At 43.8% G+C, this 21,875-nt stretch overlaps 1 protein-coding gene across 3 annotated transcripts in view; it reads right to left on the reverse strand.

Moving 5' to 3' along the window:
• The window catches only part of LOC103183531 (zinc finger and BTB domain-containing protein 7A), a 62,361-nt gene that overhangs the window by 18,391 nt on the left and 22,095 nt on the right, over positions 1-21,875 (reverse strand). For all 3 annotated transcript variants that reach the window (XM_042342681.1, XM_042342680.1, XM_007901081.2), the window contains exon 2: positions 3,628-3,704. The gene's annotated coding sequence lies outside the window, so the exon portion shown is untranslated. The remainder of the gene's footprint in view (positions 1-3,627; positions 3,705-21,875) is intronic.

Here is a 21,875-nt window from a genome sequence, read left to right on the forward strand (position 1 = left end):
AATAAAATGGGGCATCATCTAAAAATTAGAGCTAGGCCATTTAGCAGTGAAATCAGGAGCGCAGTTTTTCACACAAAGGGCAGTGGAAATCTGGAACTCTCTCCCCCAAAAGGCTGTGGACGCTGGATCCATTCAAATGTTCAAGACTGAGGTGGTTAGACTTTTGTTAGGCCAGGGTGTCAAAACATGTATCAAAATGGGGCGGGGGAAAATGGCTGAGCCGGGTTCAACGTGTTCATCACAAATGGTTTGTTCCTTCCTAACCACCAATGCTTTTTCCTTGTGGTTTTGCCCTGTAGTTTGCCAAAGTTTACATAATGATAGGGAACATATTTTGTAACATATTTTGAAATGGAAGACAACAGCATGTAGGAATTTGACAGTTTTCCTAATCTCATGTCTTTTGTGCTCATAAAGATGACAGATGTGGATAATATTTCCACTTCTGAGCTCAAGGTCAACACGAAGCCATACACAAATACACGCACAATGCAGGTTTGTATGGACAGACCTAGAATTGTACTTGTGTGAAATTTGCACAGATCAAGTGGACAAGATTTCGCAACCGTGACAACAATGATCGCCCCCCCCGGGAAGCTTTTCTCAAACAGTCAGGGGAAGGGGAGTCAACTGGAGATCCTGTTTGCCTATTCAGGTCAAACTTAAAAGATCCGACAAACCTATTCAAAATGAGAAGGGAGTTTCTCTCGGTGCCCTGGCCAACATTCCTCTAGATAAATTGGCCATTTACCTCATGCTATGCTCAAACTGACAGCGGTACAGTACAATATCTGCCTCCCAATACACAGTTACCACACTTGACAGCAATTCCTTGTGAAGCACTTTGAGATAATGCGAGTTAATGCATATGCAATGAGCATCATCATTCACAGTGATTACCCCGGGGCACACTATGAAAATGGTTCTTTCTTTCATTCAGTGGCAGGTTCAGAAATGCTTAGGAACTGCTCAAACCTGTTACGTTGATGGTGTCACCCACGGTTCCTAGGCACGGCACAGTCACAGAGCAGTTGCCTACACTTCATCGCCCTTGATAAGTTGCCCGGAGGAATGCCTTGGTTTGCGTTGTTGGCAGCTATGGCATGCAAGCTGGGCAGGTTTCAAAGCCACTGGAGCACCACGCTGGGACCTGGGAACACTGTGCTATGTGAACATTCTGGTTTGCATCACGGATTGGGCAGATCAGCCCACAGACAAGGAATGGCACTGCACTGAGCTTACTCGAGTTGCCTTTTTTCACACACACGCACACACACTACTGTTTAAGAGAGAAGTTCAACGTGGCCTCATGACATCGAGCCACACGGTTTTATAAGAGAGGCTCTGGCTGGTGTCCAGCGACACTCGGCTTTAGAATGTTAAAGTGAATCTCAGGGCTCAGACCGCAGAGAGTCAGGCAACAGCTTTTTTTTTTAATGGGACGGCATTTTTACTCCTCTCGGCTTCCTCGTCACAAAATTTGTACCTAAAAATACGCAAACTGGGCGCCATGCACCAAATTCTCCCAATTTGTTCTATCCTAAAAAAAGTCATAGCCAATGCTCTTTTCTTTTTCCACCGCACCAATTCTCCACTTAAAATTCCTGTGTGTGTATATGTGTGAGTGTGTGTGTGTGTGTGTGGGGGGGGGGGGGGGAGAAAGTAAAAGTAAGAGAGCAAACAGCAGCAAGAAACCTGTCTGATTTCCCTCTCCAAGTCCCACGGACACAACAGAGTCTTTTATACTGCCCTGACTGAGATCCACACAGACTGGGATTCAAGACTGGATTCTTTTTGAATCATTTCACTTGAAATTCAGTGGATTTACCAGCTGAGCATTAACGGTGTTATGGGGAGGGGGATAGGAGGAGAGGGAAGTGCAGGAAACTTTTAATTGGCTAAAATTAAAACTGAAATAATGTTTTAAAATTTGAATTAGCTGCCACCTTTCGTCCGCAAAATAGAATGAATTCACTTTACAATATATCCTGTGAAGCCCTTTGAGACATCTCAACGATGTGATAAAGCGCTATATCAAATGCAATGATTATTATTATTACTTTAATACTAATAATAATCCTTGCATTTGATATAGCACTTTATCACATTGTTGAGACGCTTCACAGGATATATTGTGAAATAGATTGATCATTTGTGGATGAAACGCGGCAGCCAATTGCGCACAGCAGTGTTCCACAAACAGCCATAGATTGAGTTACCAGATTTTTTTAAAGGGACTATTACCCTGGAAAGTGATCCGCCCATTGACTAATAGTGGCATGGCTGTTGATGGTGGAGTGGATGGGTTGAGGGACTCATAGTACCTATTATATATGCAGATCATCAAAGGCACGATGCAGACCTATATAGGTCAGCATGGGCTTGTGGAGATCCAACTGTATCCGGCATGTTAGACATTCACCAATAGCTATTTGGTTGTTGCGAGACCCAGCAACAGTTTAGTTATAACAGTTTGTCCAGCCAGCACTGATCAAAATAGCAACCCAGGGAGAGGACACAGTAAAACACTTTGTGGTTATTACAAAGAAAATCAGTATAATTCTTACACACTCAGCGGATTGAAATTTCATCCATGTTTACGTATATTCATGGCATCCGCAAACAACAGTTTGCGGTTTAGTTCGGATCATACAAATGTGATTATATTTCCCCACAAAACCAGCACCTGGAAGACAATTAATCTTCCAGACAGTGATGACGCCTGTCCCTTGTATATTACAGATTCAAGCACACAACAAAGTCGCTGGCAACACCAGGCCATCTATACAGAAGGCCTCTCAACTGTACTGAGTTACTTGAACTCAGCTGGGGCAGGGTTTGAGGCAATTAGGTCAGTGCCCACTGGTTAAGGGAACGGACAATCAGAAAGGGTTCCTATTGCTGATCACTGTCCAGAGACTCCTTGCGTGTGCATTGGATGGGATCAACCTCCCTCTCCTTCCCGCAGTGAATACCCCATTGACACTACCATCAAGGTACATGAACAACATTAAGGTGAAAAACTGAGGATGCCATTAGATGTTAGTCCAAAACACCCTTAGGAGGATGAGGGAAGGGGAGAATTCAACGTGGAAAAGATATTAGCATCACATGGCTATACTCTTGAGGGTTTTGGTTTATCACTCTTAATAAAATATTCTGGTAAAACAGAAGGATGTTAGCAATAAACAAAAACTAGGATTCTATGTCCCCTTAACCCTAAATTTCATTTGTTTTTAAGATTTATGTGTTTTCTTTAATGCAAGATCATTCTATTTGTTTCCACCAAACTCCCTTCCTTTCTCAATCGTGGCATATCAACAAGAAAAACATAAGGGCCTCAATATACCATTCGGAGGATGGCATCTCCGACAATGCAGCACTGCCCCATCACTGCACTGGAATGTCAGCAATTGATTAAGAGCTCAAGTCATGAAACCAGAATGCCTGGTTCAAAGCTACTGACTGAGCCAGCTGACTTGAGAACTGTAATTTGTATAGTGTCTTATCACATTAAACGTCACAAAGTGTTGCATGAGTAATTACTAGCAAGTTGCATCACTATTTATGATTCAAAGGTCAGTATTGATGGTGGTGAGGCCGCTACTGTAGATAGTGTTAACTAACCTGTTTAGTTGATCCCAGTCTGTGCTTAATTAGTTGGTCTCAGACAGGGCAGAGATGCTCCACTTGTCCTCAGCTCCCTAGGATGGGGGAAAATAGATGTCAGTCAGGACGGAGTTTGTGTGGATGTTGGGTGAGGTTTATGTTTTGGGCTCAACTGTAATGATCAGATAGGCTGCCTACATTCACTATCTATCATCCCATTAGGAATACATGATCACTTGGGTGAGCTATGGGAGATTGCCTCAAGTAAAATGATTCCGCAGCAGAAATGAGTGATTTTAGGAGAGGATTATAACACAGAGGGATATTAATAATAAATAACAACCTTGCATTTTATAATACTGCAATACTTTCCTCCATATATTATATATTACTGAGGCAGAAACATTCTTAAAAAACTCTACTAGTTACTTACACCTGCACAACTTCTGCAATCTATTTTGTTCCAAGCAAATAGAACCCATTCAGCTCCTGTTAACCCTGCAAGCCAAAGCCGTAATGGGTAAGGGTGGTTCTAGCTGGACAAGCAGAGGGAAAGTTTGCCAGACAGTGCTCTCAATGGCAAGCCATGTGGTTTTAGCTGGTTAGACTCCAGTAGTTACCCCAACGCACGCTCTCGGGTCACAAGACAGCAATCAGCAACAGGAACTGTGTCTGAATTTCCCCCTGAAGCCACCAAGGCTAATTGTGAAACCCATCCTGCAGGGCCAGTTGAACGATGTCAGCACGATTGGGGATTGAACCTTGACCCTTCCTGATCAGTTGGTCACGGGATAAACTTGCTAAGTCATTGGGAACGTGAGACACGAAAGAGGCAACACAAAGTTTTATTTTACCCCCACCCGCCCCATCAAGCTACTTGCACAGGAATGAGCTTCAAACTGCAACTTGGGAAAGGATAAGATAGCTTCCAAGGGATTCAGGAAGTATTGGGATATTCTAGATACCAGAAACAGGAGTATATATAGCATCAACATGTATCTGAAGTGTGGGATTGGGCTCATTTTGAGACACTTTATGGCGAATGTAATAAATGGCTGCATTTTCATTGAAGCGCAATTACTCACCAGGTTATCAACAGGTTCCTATGAAGTGCTGTTTTTTTTTAGCAACTTCTATTAGAGGATTATAAGATAAAACAAGATAATTGCTCAGCAAACATCTCGAGTATTATCAGTAATCCTTGCATTTGATACAGCGCCTTATCACGTCAATGAGACGCTTCAAAGCGCTTCACAGGATACACTGTAAAGTGGAGTGACTATTTTTTTTGCGTGGGCGAAATGTGCACAGCTAATTGTGCACAGCAATTACAGAATAAGCACAAGCCTAGGATTAACAAACAAGTTGGATATGCGACGGAGGCAGGCACACAATGTTCACTATTGTACAGTACAAAACAAAATAATTATCCTATTTGGATGGAGATTCTCTTTCTGTCTCCCCGCCATTCCCCCCCCTCCCCCCCACCACCACCCCCACACCCTCCCCTCTTGACTCCTGGATAAAGACAGTCCTGAACTATACATAGAAACATTGAACATTTCAGCACAGACTGGGGCCATTGTGTCTGTGCAGATTATACTAATCAGAAGATTACAGGTTTTATACTTTTTTTTAAAGACGTGTGGAATACCGCCTTGCAAATTAAGAATTTTCCAAAAATTCTGCACAATCTTCGCCTTGGGTCTTGAGGCTACGGTTGGGAAATTTCACGGCAAATCCAAAACGCGGGATTCTCCAAACGCAAGTACAGTCAGACCCAGTCACACGGCTCCATAAAGTTCAGATCCTGCGTTATCAACCTGTCTGCTCCCTCCGCTCAGCAGACTGCGGCCTGCTCCACGCCACCCTGCCCAGCCTGCCTCAACGCACGCTCAGTGCACATCTTGAGACCCTCCTCTCCAGCCGCCCTCCTATGCTTCTTGCCCTCCACCCTCCCTTACCTCAAACCCCCCGCCCGTGCCCCCCACCCCATGCTCGGGTCCAAATCCCTGACTGCCCAGCACCTTGGGATGTCCTCCAGACATGAAAAGCTCTATACAAATGTAATTTTGTACTGTATTGTATAATGGATATCACGATAGCAGGACACTGATAACACTGTCGATGACATCAGTAAATCACTGCTAGAAGATGCTTCTGCACCTGAATGCTCTTCCCAGTATACTGTGGGTCGGTCCATAGTGCAACTGCTCTGTATACAAAACCGTGATACAGGGCCTGACTGGGCAAGCGTTCCAGGGATGGAAACATCTCTTCAAAAGGCCCCTAGAGGGAAGGACAGTAGATGCAGAATCAATAGGTATGTTTAAAAGAGATAAACAGACACTTGGACAGTCTAGGTATTAAGTGATATGACAAAAAACAATGGGTTTGAAAGATCTGATAAAATCTCATTAAACTGGTGGAACAGGCTCAAATGGGCTGAATGGCTTCCTCCCGTTGTCCTATGTTCTTAAGAGGCTCATGGCATTTCAAAGCTTAAAGTAAATAAACAAAAGACGGCAAAATTCTCCGCCCACTTGCTGCGAGATTGGGCAATACTGCTTGCGTGCAATTACCTCTGCTGCCTTTCTTTTGACACTGATATGAAAGTTCCTGGCTTCTTCTTTCTTAGTCTCCCTTCTCCTAGAGATTGACTGGAATGGGTCATTCACCAAAATGGGGCACAATGGCCTTGCAATAGTCAACGTAGATCAACACAAACCTATGCTGGACCATCAGAGATCCACACATATTCTTAATAATAGACGACACGTTGTCTACTTCTCAGAATCAGACATCTAGCAATACCTCTACAACCTACTTCTCAAACGTTTCATTATCAACCTAACATACTTGACTTGTTTTATTAAGGACCCAGGTTAAGGTCTGTGGATCACAGTGCAGCACAGAACAGCGATGCTTCATAATATATTCAATACAATAATTATCATGATAATTCACATCAAACTGTCTATGCATTTTTCAGCCCAATACACTGAGTGTTCAAGTGCGGGATGTTTCCACGTGCATGATCTAATGCATAGCACACGTTCTCTAACCCATGGATGGCTCTGAGCACATATGTTCGACAGAACCACAAAGAGCGAGGAGCAGAAAAACAGTTCTTAAAGTTTGATGGGAAAAAAATGGCATTAAAAAATTGGGAATCACCGAAGCTACAGAGTTAGTGTTTGTTTAGGTGGGGATTGTGGAAGGACGCACATTCAGAATTCATTTGTTCGGGAGTGTAGCGCTAAATCTTGTCAAATACCCAAGTTATTGTTCACAGGTAAGAAAGCCTCACAGCTGATCTGGAGTTTCTTTTTCTATCCATTTTTTCCTTGTGCTCTTTGAATCCATTTGTTTCAATTTCTCGGTCATCTTTTCCTCCTCATTCCTCCTCCCCACCCCTGCAAGTGATTCACAGGACTTACTGTAAGTGTGGTGAAAGCCAATTTGCGCAAGCGATGCCCCACAACTCGTCATAATAATAAACCTTGCATTTGATACATAGCAGCTTATCAATTCGTTAAAACGTCTTTAAGCGCTTCACACAGTGAATTGACTGTACATTTTGTGGGCGAAATGCCACAGATAATTGCGCACAGCAGTGTTCCCCCAAAGTGTGGTGGATCCAGTGACCAAACTAAAGTCACAGAGTGAATGACCAATTTTTTTATCTCGGAACATTTAAGATTAAAAAAAGCCTAACGTGATAACTAAAGAAATTAAAATGGGGGTTTGGTGGTGGTGGGGGGGGGGGGGGGGGGGAGTGGGAGGAAGGGAAAGAACATGGGTCCAAATATCTCCGAGACTAAGTAATGTAGTGCCAAAAGATATGCTTCTCGGCCGATTCACATTCAGTTTGCAAAGAGTTTGGTTGGACATAGTTTTACACAAAATCTTGACGCTGCGCTTACAATTTGATACTTTCCAAAGAGGAAGGTGAAAAACAACCCCACCCTCTCCCCCCCCCCCCCCCCCCCTCCCTCCCAACCCACACAACGCACGCCCACCGTGTATGGCACAATACTGGCACGGAGTCAAGTTCAGGCTGTGTGAGAATAGGCTCGGGTAAACTCGCTCAGCATTTCGCACAGGAAAAGAAAATCAAACCAAAATGTAAAATAACACAGCGTCCAATATAGGCAATTTCAGCAAACCTGCCTTAACAGTATAAGAACGAAAGGTGGGGGGGGGGGGGGGGGAGAGAATCTCAATCATTTCTGTGTTTCCAGGCTAGGCTGCGAAAACAGTGCAACGCAGACACCCAGTGAATCACATGATGGGTGGGCGAGGGAGGGAGGGAGGGAGGGAGGGGGAAAGAGATCAGTTAAAAATAAAGCTTCAGCTTGACGGAATGAAAACGGCTGCACACAAGAGACGCTCCTAGCTTTATCGTCCTTGCGCCATCAAGCCGAAGCACGCAAGGCAAGGGGGCTTCTGGACCTATAACCTCCACGCCCCGGTGATCTCGAAAAGGGGATCTTAAACAAAGCAGAAACGGGGGCGGGGGCGGGTGCGGGGTGGGGGGGGTGGGGGGATATCAATAACCTGCTCGGAGCAATGCGAAAAAGAAGATATTAAAAACATTCCTGCAATGCTTAACGCTGCCACTAATTACACCCTGCGAACGGCCTTTCCAGTTTGAGCTGGTCAACCCCACCCAACGTCGTCTGCCAACGTTTACAAGCCCGCTCGGTAAAGAGACTGGAAAAGCACCAGCAACTTTTAACCAGCTCACTACCCAGCTACCTTCACTGCTCGTACAGAACGTTCATGTTCACTTACTGATGTTAGAAGGGCTGTCGTTAGAAATAAACCATTTCTTAAAGCCTGGCTGACCACGTTTCACCCACAAAATATACAGTGTACTCTGTGAAGCGCTTTCAGACGCCTCGAGGACGCGATAAGGCGCTATGTCAAATGCAAGGCTTCTTATCATTATCATTTTGATAATTTGATGAAAATAACTATTTGCCACCAGTGGATGATGAACCACAATAAATGTTGACAAGCTGTTTGGAAGGCAGTATAGTACAATACAACCAACCAACAACAACAACTTGGATTTATGTAGCGCCCTCCATGCCGGATAGTGTCTCAGAGCGCTTTACAGTAACGGATCCCGGGACCGAGCCAGAGGGAGGGGGAGGAAGGTGACCAAAGGCGCGGTTGAAAAGAAAGCAGAGACCTGAAAATGGGGAGGGAGGGAGCGAGACGAAGGGAGTGAGGAAGGCAGTTCCAAACTGAAATCCTGCCCCCACATGAGTATTATCCAGCAGGGGTCACTGTAAATAATTCAGGAAAGAATTATTCCTATCTTGTTCCACTCCCCTGCCAAAGGGAATGGAGGCAATTAGCAAATTAGCAGCTCAACGCCTGCCCCGGATGAAATCAACAGCACGGCCTGACATAACCCTTCAGCCTGTATGCCTTTAAAGTTATAATCAACTCGAAATCAAGAAATGGCAAATGAATTTGCACATAGCATGCCACTCGCTAATTGGAGTGCTAATTTTAATTGATGGGAGAACAGAGGTAAGCAATGCTCGGTGTTGATGGGATCAATGTTTGTGTCTTCCCGAAGGCCTTGGGCAATCCAACTGGAACTGCAAAACCTGTTGTTGAAGGCAGTCTGGTTCCCACCGCACTGAAACAGGGGTCGTACATCAAGGAATTTTTGCTGTGCCAGTTAGGGCAAAATATACCATCATTTCTGAGCAGAAGAGTACCACAAAATACACAGTCAATCCATGTTACACTATCAATTCACTTTACCTGTATCTCCTGTGAAGCGCTTTGAGATGTCTCGAAGACGTGATAAGGCGCTATATCAAATACAAGGATTATTATTTTATCTTTAGATTTGGGTGACCTCCCCAGCCTTGCGCCTGCTCCGATGCTACATCTAATATGCTCTGAAGCTTCCTTTAAAAAGTTGGTGCACAATCGGACTGGAGAGCTACTAACAACAACCCTTCTGCCCGTATTGGGAAGCCTCTGCGCCTCTTGCTTGTTCTCTCTCAGAACAGTCGCGAGCCAAGCACACCCGGACCAGCGTTCAGTCCATGGGCTAGATTGTCCGTTTCTGACCTGTCACATTCTGCATACTCACGTCCTTCCATGAAACACATGCACATTTCAAAACAAATGTTAACGATATTTCTTCCACCTGATACATACCATTTGTGATATGGAAATTGCCGCATCTCGTGTAACTAGAGTCTGTATTTGCAGACAAATAAGAAGCTATTTTAGTTCTTTAGGAAGTAGCTGCATCACTCCTACACAACAGGAGAGGTGAGATTCAGAGAACAGAAGATTCTCCGATTTGAGTTGGCTCAAGTGGACTTGGCTCAAATGGACGGTACTTATTCCTCAGGGCTTGAACTTAGGAGAGAAACTGACTGATCCCACGAGTCTAAGACTTAAATCTGCCTTGAAATGCCTCGACCATTCCTCTAGCATTTCAAAGTCATTCTGCTGTTAATGAACTTGGCTTTCCATGGTTGAAATTATTTAATGTATTGAATAATTTTTGGATTATTAATGTGCACTACCGTGTTGTAGAAGAACAAGTATATAAATTGGCCAAGTTCCAGTTCCTGATCATTTTGTGCTGACAGTTCCTGGAAATACCTGTACATGACAAAAACTCCACTGCAATAGTAATATACTCAGTGAGTCTTAATATACTCCGTATGAGCGAATCTTATGTGAATAGCTGCTTGAATGACATTCTGGAGGACTACAGCACCATTCGAAAAGAGAAGGGAGTTTCTCTCTCCCGCTGTCCTGGCTAACAAACCTCTAAATAAAATTGGTCACTCTCTCCATGGCTGTTTATGGGACATTGCTGTGCGCAAACTGCCTACCGCATTTCACCCACAAAATAAAGTCACTACACTTTACAGTATATCCTGTGAAGCGCTTTGAGTCGTCTTGACGGCATGATGAACGCTACATCAAATGTAAGGATTAATATTATTATTAAGACTAACCCAGTGCAATTTTCCTCTTCAGGTAGAAAACAGAGAAAAAGCAATATAATTCAAGTGACATTATAATTTTAATCGAGCAAATTGTATTGTAAAATCTTTTTTTTAAAAATCATCATAAATAGGGCTTTCCCAGTACACATGCACTGCATGAGGCATTTCATAGTGTGACTGATTGTACAATGACACTGTATTCATTGGTATTTTTAGATCTTTGCATCCCAGGTATGATCACCAACCGGTCTGTGCAGTGAGCTGACTTTAGGCAGAGCGGCAATTCAGGAAATAATTGGGCTTGTGTTATGGAACAGAGGCGGGGTGGGAATGAGAAACAGTAAAAGTTCTCCATTCCTTGCCAGAACCAATGGCTTCCACTTGAGGTGGCCTTTCATCAAGGACAGGATTGGTCTTGGCTGAGATCCCCACTCTTTGGAATCCCATTCCACAGCCACTTTGCCTCGCCCCCTCCCTTGCCTCCTAAAAAGTCCATCTCAAGACCCTCCTCTTCAACTGTGTTTTCGGTCACACTCATACCTCTACCATCCCTGCCCTCCACCCCTCCTGATCCCCCAGCTCGGGTCCAAATCCTTGGGTCCAAATTTGTCATCTGTACATTGCTCCTTACAACAATAAGATTACATTTGTATAGCGCCTTTCACGTCGGGAGGCCGTCCCAAGGCGCTGGATAGTGTGCAGCATTTCAGACCTGAGCTGGAGTCGGGGGTGGGGGGGGTGGGGGGGAGAAGAGAGGGGAGGAGAAGGGGGGTGGCCGACTGCATGGTCGAAGAGGAGGGTCTTGAGGCGGGACTTGAATGAGGCTAAGGAGGGGGTGAGCGGAGTGATTGGAGGATGGAATTCCAGAGGTAGGGGGCAGAGTGGCTGAAGGCCCTCCCACCAATGAAGGATCGGGGGACATGGAGCAGGCCGGAGCCGACTGAGCGGAGGGAGGGGGCGGGTTGGTAGGTAAGGTTGGATGGAGGGAGGCCATGGAGGGCTTTGTAGGTGAGGACCAGGATCTTGAACTGGATCCTCTGAAGGATAGGGAGCCAATGGAGTTGGGCAAGAATGGGGGAGATGGGGTCACGGAGTTTGGTGCGGGAGAGGACACTAAGGCAAGGTTTACATGTCCACTTTGGTGAAGAATGAAAGTGAGTGAAAAATAGAGGAAATTGCTGAGGAAAACCTAAGCAAGATGAGATGTTTTTCCAACCATTTTGGGGCTCAGTGGGGTGTGGGTTAGGTCAGTGTGGGCTTAGACTTGATTGCAAGGGTATGCGTTTGACTGTATAACAAGTGAAAGTGAACAATTTGTTTTAAAACCCAATAAAATAATACATGCCACTCCAACAAAATTTAGAGTATCATCAAATATCTCTAGGTTTCTCAGGTGTGATGGCAACTATGGTGCGTTCTCCTGTTTCACAACAAATGTTCCGCATTGAAATCCAGCAACACTTGACCGAAAAATATAAACTCCCACCAGCAGTGATTTGTCACGATCATAGAATTGCACAAATCTCTTGAGCTGTATATATTCCAATGAAACACCCACAAATACTAAGGATGCGTAGTCATTTGGTACAGAAGAATACCTTCCCCCACTTGTTCATAACCGCCTTTTTTTTTTGCAATGGTTGTCCTTGTATTCGAACAGAAATTTACAGCAACTAAATATTATAAAGAACAAGTCCCCTTCCTCTGTGCATATCCCTCGAGAACACAGAGGCAAAATAGAGGTTTAGAACAAGGAAGAGGTGCGAAAAGTTATATAAATAATAATAAACCATGCATTTGATATAGTGACATCTCAAAGCGCTTCACAGAATATAGTGCAAAGTGAATTGACTGTGCATTCTGTGGGCGAAATGCTTCAGCAAAGTGTTCCACAAACAGTCGTGGATTGAAGTTCAATTGTGTTTCAATGACCTTGAATCTAACCGTTAGATACAATGGAAAGTTTTTAAGTCAGACCCATTTTTTTAAAAAAAAGCTGTCTTCACATCTGTTCCCAGAATATTTTTTTATAAAATAAAGTTTCTTTCATTCACAAATAAATGAAATTTGTGAAAACTAAATTCCAGGCCCCAATTGTTAGTACATAAGAATTTGCTAGAGGAAAGAAGGCCAAAGTCCACCCTGGCAGTCGCTTGCACAAGTCATGTCCCAAACTATATACTGTATCCCAAGATATTATTTATTATTAATACACCATTTCTGTTGTGTGCTGTTAAAAAGGGATCCTGTCAATCATAGATAGTATGAATCATATTCACAGCCAGTCATAGACCATCAAACTTTCAGTCGTGACAGAGTGATTGACAAGAAAATCTCAGATACAATAAAACGCATGACTGAAGTACACGCCATGTTCACAGTGTAAAGAAAGCAACGTTAGAACAAATCTGTACCACAAAATCAGCCTCCACAAACCACCAAACTATAGTTAGCACTTAGCAGTTCCACTGGTGAAATACTTAATCAGTATTTATTGGGAGTATTTGCTCAAAGTCTAACATATGTAAACTACTGCTTCTCATCCACAGATGAGACCCTGAATGTTCTTTGGAATTTTGACATGTACTTTGACACTGCCTCACGTGTACCAAGCCATGTTCAGGAGGGTCCCAGATTCATTGCTCAGTCTATACTGGGTTAGCAGAGGGTGGTATCGGGCAGAGGAGGAAAATGAGAGGAGGTCTCAATGCCCATTGGCTTCAATGGAAGAAAGTGGAGACAGAGAGACCAGGTTATCAAAAAAGAACTTTATACGCTACAAGGAAAGACCAAGAGCATTTTTGAGGTTTCCATCGCCCATTAATACAGATTCTTCACATCTTCACAAATGAACTGTGAATCACTGCAGGAATGAACAATAATAATACTTGCATTTGATATAGCGCCTTATCACATCAGAAAGACGTCTCAAAGCTCTTCACAGGATTTAGTGTCAAATGGAATGACCAGGTATTTGTTGGCAAATGAGGCAGCACAATTGCACACACAATGTCTCACAAACAGTGACCAATTTTTTATTGGGGGGGGGGAGAATTGTTGGCCCGGACACCAAGAGAGAAACTCCCTTCTCTTTTCCAATAGCTCTATGGGAGACCTTTAGGCAAACAAATGGAAAAAAGTAATGTGTTTTATTATACCTGAGATTTGCTTGGATATAATGAAATTCATGACTCGAATGAAAAGCGGGTCTAATTTGTAAATATTCACAAAAGTAAATAGCAAATCTTGGAGACAGGCCTGCAGAATTCTGTCAACGCCAGTCTCAAATTCCTCAAAATTGGGATCTGAGCGAAGCTCCAAGAGGGTCAGCGTGACACATACAAAATTTACTGTTTACCCAACCACAAGGGTTGTGGTGAATGATTCAAAATTTCAAGTGAGGAGGCTCGCTTCCATCAGAAATAAGACACTTCCCTATTCAATGAGATTTCTCTTCAAGTACGTAAAGCCAATAAAGTGATGGTGCGCTGTACTATAAAGACTCCATTACACTACTATAGAAATCTTGTTGGAGGAAGGGGAAGCTATCCATCCAGGGCTGCATTAGGTAGTTAAGAAATTTCCATGTGAGATACAGTTCTCAATGTATTCATTCATGCGGAGACCTAATGATGTCTCTACAACAATCCAGAGCAGCTCATGTAGTGGAGTCCTGCAGCAGTGAATAGCGCATTCACCTCGCAAGCAAGAGTACCCGGGTTTGATTCATGGACGGGGCCAAAGCCTTAAAACAAGTCTACTTACTCCACATGCTTCCCTTTAACCAGCAGTAAGCTGGAACCTGGTTGTTAGTCGATTGGCTGATTGCTTTCCGGGGGTAATAATCTCTCTCAAAAAACACGTGGTCACTCAATCTACAACTGTTTGGGGGACACTGCTGTGCGCAATTCTTTGCTGCGTTTTGCCCGCAAAATACACAGTCACTACGTTTTACAATATATTTTGTGAAACGTTTCGAGACATTTAAACAACGTGATAAGGCGCTATATCACATGCAAGGATTATTATTATTGTGTAAGGTAGAGAGAGTGAAACACTGCTGTATCACAGGGTACACCCTGATATGTAGAACAGCAAATGGCACAAGCATGTGTGGCGTGCCAGACTTCCTATCGTAAGCCGGAATTAAATCTCAAGGGCACTGTCAACCCGAGGTAAGAGTCCACATTGGGCTGCTACTAAATTAAGAAATCATTTCCAGTGTTAAACTGAACGCAACTATAATCTTTAGTATTCTGAGAAAGGGCAGGTTCAAAAACTAGCTGATCCTCACTCAGGATCATGATAATGTTCCCTGCTGGAAAGCCCATGCCTGCAAACATACGACAGCCCTTGATTTTCCTGTAGTGTGCATTGCCCATGGTTGAATGGCCTGCGCTTAACACACGAAGAGCAGGAACCCGGCCAGGTACACAAGGGTTTCCATGGAGAAACGCTGCAACCTGGGCGGGTCAGTGAGTCTATGATCAGAAACAACTGAAAGAAAACAAGACTGTAATAGGCCTGAGAAGTGACCGAAGTTAAACTTAACTCCCAACGCAGGGTCGTAACCGCTCAAATCATTTTTCCGTGTTGAATTGGCCATTGCTATGGAAACGCGAGTACTCTCCAGTCAAGCAGATATAAACCATGCAGTTCTCCGCAGTGAAGGCACCAGAGGTTGGAAATGCCTGTGATGGGTCCAAGCCATCAGGATGATTTGTGAAGTATCGTGTAAGGTACATTAGATGGTGAGACACTTTCAGAAATCCTTTAAATCACTAGGACACCAAAGAGCTAGAACATGCTCCATTTCTTGATCCCATCTGCAACAGCCACCGAGCTTCAAGGCCATATACGAGTGACATTAGAGATAGTCATATTATTTTGACTCTGTACATAATATAGAGGGAGGGATTCAAGCCAGAGCAACTGGGAGAAACTCCCGGTTTTATTTGAAATGGGGGTGGGGATCACTTAACATGCACCTGAATCATGAGGCAGATGGGAGCAATTGGATCAATTTTGGGAGTATGATCATTTTGCGCCAACTGCTTTGGTCAGTCTGACAGCAGATATCATAGGAAGTGGCATATAGCCAAACTTCTGCAAACCTTTTAGACTCTTGGTTAATAGATGTCAAAGCTCATCATTAAAAAATGCAAGCAGATAGCAGCAGGGATAAACCTAAAGGACCCATCAAATCAGATCAGTAAAGGCACAAAGTGGTGCGCATTAAAGAGGGGAAAAAGAGATAGCCCTTACAATATTATTTTAAAAAATGCTTTTATTAAAATGCTCGGCTAACATATCTTTCATACCGACCTGTCTACTCCCTATTATCAGGTCAGCAGACTCTGGCATGATCCATGCACCTGCACTTCAGCCTTTCTGCCTCCAGCCTCTGAAACTCCATAATAATAATCCTTGCATTTGATATAGCGCTTTTCACGTCTTCAAGATGTCTCAAAGCGCTTCACAGAATATACTGTAAAGTGAATTGATTGTATTTTTTGTGGGCGAAACGTGGCAGCGTCCCACAAACAGTCGTGGATTGAAGTGATCAATTTATATTTTTTTTCTTGAGGGATTATTATCAGGCGTGTGGAGTAAGGAAACTTGCCCAAGGTTTTGCCCTGCTGGGAAACGAACCCAGGTTTCTTGCTTGCGAGGCAAGTGCTCTAACCACTGAGCTACAGACTCCACATCCCTTCCCACAATCCCTTCGCCTTGCCCCCTCCCCTGCCATCTTCAAGGTCCAGCTCAAGACCTTCCTCTTCGACCGCACCTTTGATCACCCTTCTACCCTCACCCTCCCTGGCTACCAACCCTCCTGATTCCAACTCCCAGCTCGGTGCCGATCCCTGACTGTCCAGCGCCTTGGGACGTCCTCCCAATGTGAAAGGCGCTATATAAATTGTGTTATTGAAAGATATTATTGTTGTGTTGTTTCAGCGCCAAACACATTACTAAGTATCTCGCTCTATCATCCTGTCAGTGGGAACATTGCAACCTTCTCTATATAATGGGTTTGCAGCATTATGACAATATCCATTTAGGATTGAGGTTCCTTTTGCTTTATCTCATCCAGCGAGATCCAGGGTCAATACATCAAAGGACTTGGCTAGCCTGTCTGATCAGTTCACTCTTCTCCCAATATTCTTTGAAGACTCCAGTCTCATTATTGCGTCCAGAACAAACAAACTGAATAAGTAATTTAGCCAAATCTATTTAGAATAGACTCACTGTCGTCTACCCATTCACCCAGTCAACTCCAAAGGATCCTCAAGTACAAGCAAGGAATAGCCATCCAGATTGAGCTATTTGGCGTGTGATAGTTTCATAAATTCTTATATATTGATTAAAAACAGGTTAAGCAACCTCGTTTCAAATAAGGAACAATAAAGATAATAAAGGGACAAACAGAGATCGAATTTAAAGTCTGCGCTATCAACTTGAGGACAAAGACACGGCATTAGAGAAACAAAAAATTAGTATATGACTCGGAAAGAAAGAGCCCGGGGTTGAGATGGTTTTACCAAGTGACCATCACAACTGGTTAAAAGAACGGGGAAGGCAAAACAATGCCAAGTGACCTGACTTGCAGTGTCAGGGAGAACCCACAGACCTCCTCAAATCCTACCGACCCAGCCACTCCCTTCACTCAGCAAGCATCAGCCTGCTTCGTGTCCCACTCCCTACCCGCCCCACCATCGGCGGGTGGGGCTTAAAGCCTTTCTGTTCCCATTCTCTGGAATTCCATAAAGGGAGTTCCTGACTCGCTTTATCTCGTTTCATCTTGTTCAAGGTCACAGGTTTCAATCCCGGTGGGTGGCGAGTTTGCTGACACCGGCCAATGCAGGAGGTCTTCACGTTGAACCCAGGAGAAAGGCCAAACAGAAAAAGCAACTAAAAAGGTACTGATTGTAGATCTCGAATCATAGAATGGACCATTCAGCCTAACAAATCGCCTTTCTCCCCACGAGTCTCCTCATCTAATTCCCCTTCTCACCCCCCACCCTTATTTCATATCCTTTAATTTTTTAAAACACATGTACTGGTGTTAATTCATCTGCTGTGTACTGCCAGGATAAGTAACTACACAAATGCCCTGAGGCACAAGGGTGATACAGGAACTGCTGAAGCTCTCCCTTACACAAACTACAGACATCCAGAACTCTGCAGCCCGTGTCCTTTCCTGCACCAGGCGAGCCAATCCCCTCATCTTTGCTCGGCTTCATTGGCTCCCCGTTCCCCCAGTAGATCAAGTTAAACTTTAAATCCCTCCGTGGTCTCGCCTACTGACCTAACCGATCCCTTAGCTTAGCTGTCGACCACCCACTCACGCAGCCTCTAAAACAATAAACGGATGATCTGACACAGATGTGAAGGCTACAAGTTGCCCCGGATTCATTTCCAAATGCCAGCTCCTTTCTGACTGCTAAGGCTTTAACAGTCTGGTTGACCTCATGTTAATGCCACAGCAACTCCAACCCGTGAGGTGTAGAATGACACACACATACACGCTGTGTCAGAGTCAAACTTATATCAGTCAACGAGATGTGTTCTGCAATTGGCTATGGTGTCACTCATTGTGCCAGGACGCAGAGAAACCCGGACTTTGTCAGCAAACAAATTGGCACTTGCCCAAAACATACAAGCGTTGTGCAAGCAAAGTGACCTCGTCTGCCTCTGCCCCTCCCTACTGCTCTCTCCCTCTCAACATTAGGATTCACCTTCTTTAGGCCTTTTCTAACCCCCTTTCCCCCATTTTAAAACATAAAGCGTCAGTGTACGTGTCTGTCTCTCTTTCTCCTCTCCTCCACCACCACCAGTTTGAAGGGTGGGACCGCATTGTAGGGGATTTCCTACCTTTAATACCACCAACTCACAACCCTCATCCACAGCCACGTTGTTGTGTAACTCTTGCAAAGCCATTTTCACATAGATAAGTCAAACTATCTGCATCATCACCAGCTTACTGCAACCTCCTCCACACATAAACATTACAACATTTGCAAACCTTTACTGTGGACGAAATGCCCTTAATATTCTTATACGTTCTAAAGAAAATGTCAGTCTTCGCCAGATCAAAATGATAGATAGCATGGCAGTACTTGGAACAAACACACTTTAACTGTGCAATCGTGTAAAACAGTAACAACCTTTGCCTCTACACCCACACAAATAAATTCATATACAAGAACAACGACTTGCATTTATATAGCGTCCTTCACGCGGGGTAGCGTCCCGGGGAACTTGACAGTGGTAGTCTGACCCCAAGCCAGGGGGAGAGGGAGGTGACCGTAAGCACGATCAAAAAGTAAGGTCTTTAGGTGGAATTTGAAAGTGGGGAGGGAGGGGGCAAGGCTGAGGGATTGAAGAAGGGAGTTCCAAAGCTTCGAGGCGTAGTGGCTGAATGCATAGCCACCGATGGTGGCACGGGGGAACGAGGGATGAATAGGAGGCCGGAGCAAACTGAGCAGAGGCAGTGGGTGGGGAAGTGGGATAGGTATCTTCTATGGCCACACCTGACATAATGCTGTTCTGGTTCAGGGTCGAGACTGAAGAACAAGTGACCTTGTGCTGCTGAAAATCCCACTGAAATATTACTTTCCAAATCGCAGTTCAAGGTCAGCAATGCAAACCAGCACTAGGGCTTAGACAGATGGTCATTCAGCCAACAGCCCTTCTTGATTAATATCCATATTAAACCGGGGCGACAATGGGCTGGTCAAAATGATTGCTTTTTTAAAAAATGATTTTTCTACGTCAAAAAAACAAAATGTAAGGTATAATGTAGTTCCATAAAACGGTCTTAAAAAAAAACCTAACCCTCCCAAACTCTTTATCAAATTTAGAAAGCATTTCCTCTTTCGGGTTTACGATAATTTGAAGCAGGTCTGCCAGATTTTCCATCCTTTCAAGCTCAATCAAAGGATATTTGACCTCGATATTTTGCATGCATTATCAGGAGGAGTGCACTTGATATCCAGCAGCCATCTCCAGGAAAAACAATGAGATCAAGATGAATGCTTTCCACGCCCGCAGGAGTAAGAGATACCTTTTGGAAGTCAAGCATCCGTTTCTGGCAGATACAACGCTCGGTGTAGAGAGAGGGGAGGTCATCTCAAAGTGGTGAAGGGCCACTTTTTAACCATATTAGGGAGATCCGCCTCGTTTCACTTCCTGGAAGAGTTTGCTCTGCATACTTGGCTAGAGATATCATATCTGATCCAAAAGCAAGTTTGCACCGTGTTTTAAAGATGATCAAGGATCTTGCTAAACAGCACAGCACTTCCCCATAACGCAGCTTTTGTAACACTAACTTGCAACCTTACATTTTGGGGGTACAATTACATAGCACTTTACACAGTATACAGTTTGGGACGTGACATGTGCAAGCGACTGCCAGGATGGTGGAATGCGAACTGGATGGACTTTGGTCTTCTTTTGTCGAACAATTCTTATGTCCTTATGTACAGAATATACTGTGATGTGCATTGACTGTATATTTTGGGGGTGAAACGCGGCAGCCAATTTCGCACAGCAGGATCCCACAAACAGTCGTGGATTGAGTGGTAGGGTCTCAGTTCTTTTAATAATGTTTGGTTGAGATTTGAGGAGGAGGAAGTGGGAGTTGGTGGTGGAGCCTGGGACTGAAGGAGTCTTCACCCTTGTGCATGTGAATGATTACTTTCAAGGAAAAACTGAACTGAAAAATAAGTGTAGAAGAACTAATTGGCTTGATGGACGCTGCATTTAAAATAACAACTCTTGCACTTGATTTAACACCCATAATCTTGCAACATCTCGAAGCGTTTCATAGGCAACTGCTGTTAACTGTAGTCACTGTGTACTTATTAGCAAACACCAACTCCCAAGCAACAATTAAACTGATGCTATTTACCTTTGTTCACCTACAAAATCATAGGTATTTAAGGCATTCGCCTGCAAAATACATTCACTACATTTTACAATATAACCTGTGAAGCGCTTTGAGATGGCCGTACAACATAAAAGATGTTATACTAAATGCAAGTATCCCTTGTTTTCATCATGCTGCCTTCGCCTTTTTGTGTTAAAATTTCTACTTTATAATTCCCTAATTATAGCACAAATGTGCTTGGTAAACTCGCTGGTCAGTTTAGCAGGATCTGACTGTACTATGGCACAGACTTCAAATTTTCTGAAACTAAACATTAGCAACTGATTTCAGTGCCAGAACAAGCTAGTGCGATGTACAGTAGTATTCAACACCAGCAGAACACAAGGTACATTTACCGCACCCCCACCCCTCCACCCCCTCAAAATTGTCAGGAAAGATTCCTAACCCTAACCCCCCCCCCCTCACGCAGAGCAGCGTCCCAGAGCACTTGACAGTGGCAGAGCACGTGTTGAATCTACCAATGTGGACTCGTGCCAGTAAATAGTCACGCATGTTGTGGGAAGATTATTATTCTCTTCGGACACTGCAATGGCCTGTTGACACAGAGTTTCTCTAAAGCAAGTCTATCAATGGGAATGGGTCCTGATGGAAGTGGCTTTAGAGAAGAGAATCAAAGCAGATGGCAGTGCTAGCATTTTCATGCCAACTTACACTACTAACATGATAAAAATCCGTGTAAAAATCTCATAACAAATCCTTACGAGCATTGTATCTCAAAAGAGTAGAGTAATGGATTTCAAAAGGGTTTAGCGACACAAATCACAAGGTCTGCAAGAACGCAAGAATAGATAAGAAAGAAATGTATACAATGAACCTTGGTGTACACAATACTAATAATATAATAATAATTCTTGCATTTGACATACTGCCTTATCACGTCGTCGAGACGTCTCAAAGCACTTCACAGAATACACTGTAAAGTGAATTGACTGTATATTTTGCGGGAGAAACCCAGCAGCCAATTGCACACAATAGTTTCCCACAAACAAGATAATGCCAAGAAATAGATATCCAATAGTGTGCGTGAGGTTGTCATTTTTAAAATCAATGAATCCTGAACAACCTAAACGCTCAAAGCCATTTCAACACGCCACAGATGGCATGCTTACAGAGTTTCACCTCTGGCAATTGTAGAGCAAATTCCAAAAGCACAGCAGATATTTATTGCCGAGGAAACTACTCGAAGAATTCTATTAGTCTGTTAAGATTTCAAATAAACAGAAACCTTGGTGACCTGAACCTGTATGATAACACTGTGAGTCAGTCTAGCCAAATGTCAGTGACTTAAATACATTCCTTTCTTATTTCCCTTCAGG

The sequence above is a fragment of the Callorhinchus milii genome, unplaced genomic scaffold (assembly GCF_018977255.1).
Source record: "Callorhinchus milii isolate IMCB2004 unplaced genomic scaffold, IMCB_Cmil_1.0 Scaffold21, whole genome shotgun sequence".
NCBI classification, from domain to species: Eukaryota; Metazoa; Chordata; class Chondrichthyes; order Chimaeriformes; family Callorhinchidae; genus Callorhinchus; species Callorhinchus milii.